The sequence below is a fragment of the Castor canadensis genome, chromosome 6, assembly GCF_047511655.1.
Source record: "Castor canadensis chromosome 6, mCasCan1.hap1v2, whole genome shotgun sequence".
Lineage (NCBI taxonomy): Eukaryota > Metazoa > Chordata > Mammalia > Rodentia > Castoridae > Castor > Castor canadensis.
The window spans coordinates 100,632,790-100,639,581 of NC_133391.1; the positions used below are offsets into that span (position 1 = coordinate 100,632,790).

At 36.0% G+C, this 6,792-nt stretch overlaps 1 pseudogene; it reads right to left on the reverse strand.

Annotated features, from left to right (window-relative positions):
- Positions 1–872: 872 nt before the first annotated feature.
- On the reverse strand, positions 873–2,609 carry LOC141424301 (large ribosomal subunit protein uL3 pseudogene; annotated as a pseudogene).
- Positions 2,610–6,792: the final 4,183 nt, after the last annotated feature.

Sequence of the window (6,792 nt, forward strand, 5' to 3'; positions counted from 1 at the left end):
AAGCTAAGAGAGGCACATTTCTCTGTTTCTCTATGATGCATGCCTATAATGTTTGAAATTTAGCAACAAGCATGGTTTACTCTTCTTCTAATGAGAGAGTAGTGACTTGCACAAACTCTGTATTCAGATTTTTTGGAAATCAAACATCTCTTCTGATTATTAGGCAATATTTAATTTCTTCACACTTTTTGTAGTTTATTCAGCAGAAAATTATGATAATGATTCTAACCTTATGGAATTTTGCAGGTTACATGGAATAAAATGACATAAAATTCATTCAGTGGTGACTGGGACATAGTAACTGTTAATAAATCCTAGTTACTAGAACTAGTATTGCTGGTAATAATCAGAAAGAGCAATAAGTATTTTGAAAGACTAAGATTAAACTTAAAAAAGATCTGAATGAGTACATGTTAAAAGTTTTACTTGGCCTGCTATGCTCTTTTGCATAGCTGCCCACCATTCTATCCCTTTTCAATGGCACCCTAATAAATATGTTTTCTCCTAACATATAAGTTACTTTAACTTTGTGCAACATCTATTTTGCGGAGGCCTACATGATGTCTGCTAATAAGAGCATCCCTGATTATTTATTCCAAAATTATTCCCTTTTTTATCATTAACAACCACTATGTCATTTTCTTTTGAATGTATCTCATTTTTCATTAACTATTCATTTGCTTATTTGTTTGCTTATCTTCTATCTCCCTTGAGAATGACATCTTCTTGAGGGCAAGGTCAACACTGCCCAGTCCTGTAACATTGCTGTATTCTGCATCCTGAGCTGTGTTCATTCATAGTACATAGACAATATTTGAGTCCATTCTCTTTGGTTTCACATAACATGAATCAAATCATCACAAAGGAAGGATCTATTGACCTGAAAAACCAATCACGCAGAACTGTAGGTATTAGCCCTCTCTATGACCCAGATTTGGGTACTTCCTAGTGTCCATACACTGCCTCTTTTTCTACATCTTCTCACCTTTTGAATACTTGTTGTATTGCAGAGACTATGGCTGCTAACAATCCTCAGATCATATCCTCAAAGCATGTCTTTCAAAGGGAAGCAGAGAACTTGATATTGGCCATGCCTTGGCTATATACACAATCCTTTGTGAAACTGGTATCTGCTGAACCCAGAGAAGCTGTCCTGTTATGAGATGGGAAAATGAATGTTGCAGTGAAATGAAAATATGTATCTTTCAATAAAGTCAATCATATAGAATTAATAGTACTGTTACTTTCAGACACACTGTTTTCATTTTCTCTCTTTGCTTTGGTTTTTTGAGGCTACAGGGTTTTACCCTGTAGCTCAAGCTGGCCTCACATTTATAATCTTGCCTCAGTCTTCTGAGTGCTAGGATTACAGGAGTGCCCATATTTCAAACTTTTTTCTTTTTTTTCCACTTGCAAGATACTTTCATTGAGATCACACCAGCTGCTCAATGTGCTTCCTGGTATTAAGTGACCTCTTCCTTGGCATTCCAGTTTTCTTAGTGGTCTCATGAATGCTTTCTTCCCCACCATAATCTTGAAGCAACCATGGACTACCTTAGATGTGGCATCAATGAATTTAAGGTCAATCTTCTCCAGAGCTTGATCTGTACTTGCAAAGACTTGTAGAGTTAAGCACCTACTTCTTGGTTCTTACCACACACAGCATTTCAGCATGACAAAGCCATTGGTCACTTCACCATAAGGGACAAAGCTACCCAGTGGGTTTATGCTCTTGTCAGATAAGTCATAACAATGGAGATTTATTTATTGATCAGTTTGTCATCTTTCATGATCCTGGCCAATCTTTTGGATCTCTGTTGATCTCAGCGCAGTAACAACAGCTCTTTGCCCAACTTGTGCCACAGAGACCACACACATGATGTCATGCTCAAATATAAGCAATCTTTGCAATCCTTCTTGGGCCTTACAGAGCAGCTTCTTGGTGTACCAGTAAGTGGTGACTTCTTTGTGGCCTTTGCCCTTGGTTATCCAAATCATATCAATCATATTGTCTTCCTTGAACACCTGGTTCACAGGTACCTGCATCTCCAGTCTTTCTGCAACTCAGTTTAATTTCTCAGCCACAGTGCTTCATTCACCTAGATCTCCGTCAGGTGAGCCTTCATCTGATAGAGTGGAGGTATGACATCCGGGTGTGGGTGATAATGCTGATGACCTGGCAGTACTTCTTCATGCTGCTGAAGTCCTACTCCAGCTCTTTCATACCCATGTCATCCTGGATTTCTTGCAGTATTTGGTAAATAACTTCTTAGATTTGTGTCTGTTGTTAAAGAAGTCCCTTTTGCACTCATTGATAATATGTTCAGCAAAGATGGTCTTCAATGTCTAGTGGTCTTGAGGGGCTTCCACATGGCCCATAATGTAGACAACCACTATGAATGGTTCTAGCCTCCATAAGTTTTCTTCTTCTTCACCTTGGGTACTGACCTATCTACTTCCTGTACAATGTGAGTCATGCCAGCCTTGTAGTCTAGAAAGGCCGTGAGGTGGACAAGTTTTTCAGCTTCCCCCAGATACCTACACCTGTACTTCTTAGGCAAGAAGTAAAAAAATCCATGCCTGGGAGCAGAGAACTTCCTGTAAGACATCACATTGTTCAGTCCTGCCAGTAATGCCAAACTTGTTTTTCTTAAAGAATAAGTATAAATTTCAGGCCACTTTTGCATAATGAAAACAAAGATTTAGTCAATGAGCCATGGCATACTTTAATGCTGTCACATATTTGGGTAACAGAGAATGAATTTAAACCATTGATATTGCCAGTCTATTCTTCCATTGTAACAGCAGAGTTGAGTAGAGAAATAGAGAAGTAATTAGGGGGCAACTGGAAATGCTTCCAATGACCTGCTGAAAATATTCTATAAATGTGTTTTCGGGATCTATGCTGTGGAAGCAAGGAAGAAAAAAAATATAAAAATGGATTATTTCATAGCAATTTCCACATGAAAACAGGCCCCAAATCCATGTATCCTGTCAAAAAACCCAGCTGGGTAGGACGATACATACCTATAATCCTGACACTTGAGAAGCTGAGACAGGTCAATCAGTTGATGTGAGTTCTACACCACATAGGATACACAGTGAGTGTGAAACCAACCTGTGATATATAGGAAGATCCTGTTTCAAAACACACACAAGAAAATAAATAAGCTGGGCTGCAGTGGCTCATGCCTGTAATCTTAGCTACTTGGGAGGCTGAGATTGGGAGGGTTACGGTTCAAGGCCAACCTGGCAAATAGTTTGTGAGACTCTATCTTCAAAATAACCAGAGTAAAATAGACTTGGAGGAATGGCACAAGCAAGGGAGTGCCTACTTTGCAAGCATGAAGCCCTGAGTTCAAAGCCCTAATCCCATCAAAAATAAAAATAAAATAATAAAACTCTCAAAACAGGAAATTTAGTATTTATATTAGACTGTGTATATATTGAGAAAAGAAAATAATATGAATTTTTTTAATGTGGTGCAACATGAAGTCCCTCTTTGTTATTGTTTTTCTTAAATTTTTTTTATCCATTTACTGCTTTACCTTCTATAGTCATGAAATTAATCATGATAGAGCTAAAGAATTAGCAAGATTTGGCTTCTGACATTTTTTTTTTAAATGTCTTTTAAAACTTTCCAAACTTATTAGTGATCTTTGCACATTTATATTGAAAACATTTTGGTCTTTGATTATACAATGTTATGCATAATTTGTGTATCATTTGTATTTGATAACACAAATGTTATCTCCTCCAAAAGTTCTGAAAGGTAGATTTAGTGTTTACCTGTGACCCATGAACAGACATGTGCAGCGTTGTTAGCTGATGGAGGAGGTTTGCCAAGGAAAGTCCTTGACTGTTTTGATAAATGCAGATGATGATTAAGTATGTGACATTCTTCCCATTTATTCAGTGCTGAATCACTCAGTGCCCCAAGTCAGCCTGATGCAATGGGGTACTCTAGCTGTGCTCTTCTGAATAAGACAGAGTGCTAAAATGAGGTCATGACCACTTTTCACGGTACTCTTTTGCTTGGCTACCTTCCAGTTTCTCTAATTAAAGTCTGTGTTTCTGAGACCCCTTTACAGTTTTAATTGGGTATGTTATTCGTTGTGAACTATTCAGAATTGTTATTCACTGTCATAAGCAGTGGCTGTATTTCAACATAGAGGTGGTTGCATTTCATCACAGGGATCAAAGGAAGAGAAACATGAATATAACTTTTTTAAGAGCACTTTGCAATGCTTTGAGCTCTTTGGAAGAAAGCTCTAAAAAGGAAAATAATAGTATTCTTAAAATGTAAAGTATTGCTATTATCATTTTTTGAAAGAAAAGCTGGAGATTGAGAATGTGTTTTCTGGTGAAGTGCAGGAAAAAATTATTTTACTGTTTCAGCAAAAGGGCATAAGTATGACTATTATTTGCAGATTAAATGAAAAAAATTGCTGTTGTCTCTGAGAAGTCTCTCTGTTATCTGTATTTAGGGAAAATTGTTGGAACTTCTAAGGCACTCTGAGAAGACATTTTGCAGAATATACTTGTTTCTTGCTGCTGAGAAAACTACTGAAACTGTTTCACAGTTTATGTATTAGCTAAGGTTTCATTTACAGCTAATTTTCTCTTCCTCCTATACAGATTGACAGGCAATATTGAACAACTACACTCCTAGACAAATGATACATTTTCACATCACACTGAGCCTTTGTTTAGCCTATTTTTAGTTTCCTTAATTGATTGGTTGAGTCACACCTCTTGGGGGGTGCACCCGCACACATCCACATGAACACACACAAAATAAGTCTCTGTAGCACAATAGTTACATAGAGATAGGGGAAAATAGCTTTTTACTATAGATATAATAATTAGTGAAGTTATCAGTCATTTTATAGGTATTTAAGTTTTTGGAATCAAGAAATTAGTTTGATTTAATGGAATCTGTAAAATAAAGCACATTAAAAATGAGATAAAAAGAAATATGACTAGATATATGAGAAGGAAATCTGATTGCTCCAAAATTAATTGAATGGTACATTACATATCTATTTGAAATGTGTACCCAAGTTAGCCCTGTGCATTTTAACAATACCAACAAAACAAACAAAGAGAAACTTAGCTGCATCATTCTCTGTAAGATAAAATACAAATTACTCAGGAATATACAACTATTTATGTTCCTGGAATTATTTGGGATTATTTTTCTCCTCAGCATTCCCACAAAGAAAGTGGTACACAATTTAACAGCAGCCTCAAAAACGTCTGTATAGGAGATGCATTTTTCACAGTGTTGTTCATTTCAAAGACCTTAAAAATAAATATACAGTGTTGTACAAAAGCACAATGAAGAAGAAAACTTTTGGTCATGGCCACACAGCCAGCACATACTATAATTCACCTTAATCCAAATTTGTTTGGCTGTTAAATTCCTAATTTTCACTTTATATGATGCACTGTCAGATATAGCAACATGAAAACCAGGACAATATTGGATATTCAATAACACAAGAATAATGACATAGGACAGGGCCCTCTCACTATGTAAGTTGCATATGAATTTATGAATACCATATGTTGTCAGCAACTCATATTTATTTTCCAGTTTTTAGATATAATCATATAAATATTTTTAAAAAGTAGTTTTGAAAATCAGAGACATTAATGTTTAAAAGCAATCATTGAAATATGTTTTAAAATAAAAATGTAAAGAGCTACACAATAATTTTGAAAAGTAAGCTTCAGAAGATTGCAATGAAGTGATAATGTGTAAAAATGCCAATATGATTAAAGTTTAATGGATACATTTCCCTAGTTAAATATCAAATACAGTATTACTGCTTCATTGTTCATGTTTTTACTTATCTTTAGGTATGGAATAAATATTTAAAAATCTATAGTTCATGAGATAGTGTCCTATTCTACCACTGACCTATGTATGGATGGATCAAAATATACATTTTTGGGGGCCAGAAATAGTATTAAAATAAACACATTTATGAAGCTATAAAATAAAGCACAAAGTCAAAGAAGAAAGATGATCATATTATGAAATCAAACATACAGATTGGAAATATAGTCACTTTTTTACTTTCCTTGAAAATTAAGTAAAGTCTGCAAAGCAAGCTTCATATGCCTGGGAAGAAGAGTTTCATCATATCCTCTCATCATACCTTTCTATCACTGCAGATTCCTAGGGACACATTCTACAATGAAATGCCTGTTTGCTATAAATTGATGGGGTTTTAGAATCCTGAGGTGAAACCAGAGGAGGCTGCAATACTCACTTCATTACCCTGTTGCCATCTTTGATTTTACATGCTGTTTTATATATTGATTTGATACATTTTTGCTCTATTGATATAGGCTCTTATACAAAATGCCTCTCCTCATTCTGCTTAGCTATTCTCTTAGGTATTTTTAACTAGATGTAAAGGTAGAGCATAGCAATCCATTGTCTAGTTATGAGTATAATTTATTTTATGACTGACATCCTTCACTTAGAGTGTAAACACAGGCCCACCATTAATGACTGTTAAATCATCTCTACACCAAAGAGGAAATGGTGTATGCATGTATAATGGTTCAAACACAAAAGTGTAGTCTTGTGCATTTGAAACCATATTGGCATGTTCACGCTATTTTATTATACACTTGGCTGTCTATCTTCTTCTTGTTCACTGTGGTGATCAGCTTGTTCCATGGTGCCTACCCCCCTCCTGTCTGGCCCGGTATCTGAGCCAAGTACCATGGGCACCCATGGGGTGAACTTGGCAGCTGTGAGACCCAGATGCTGAG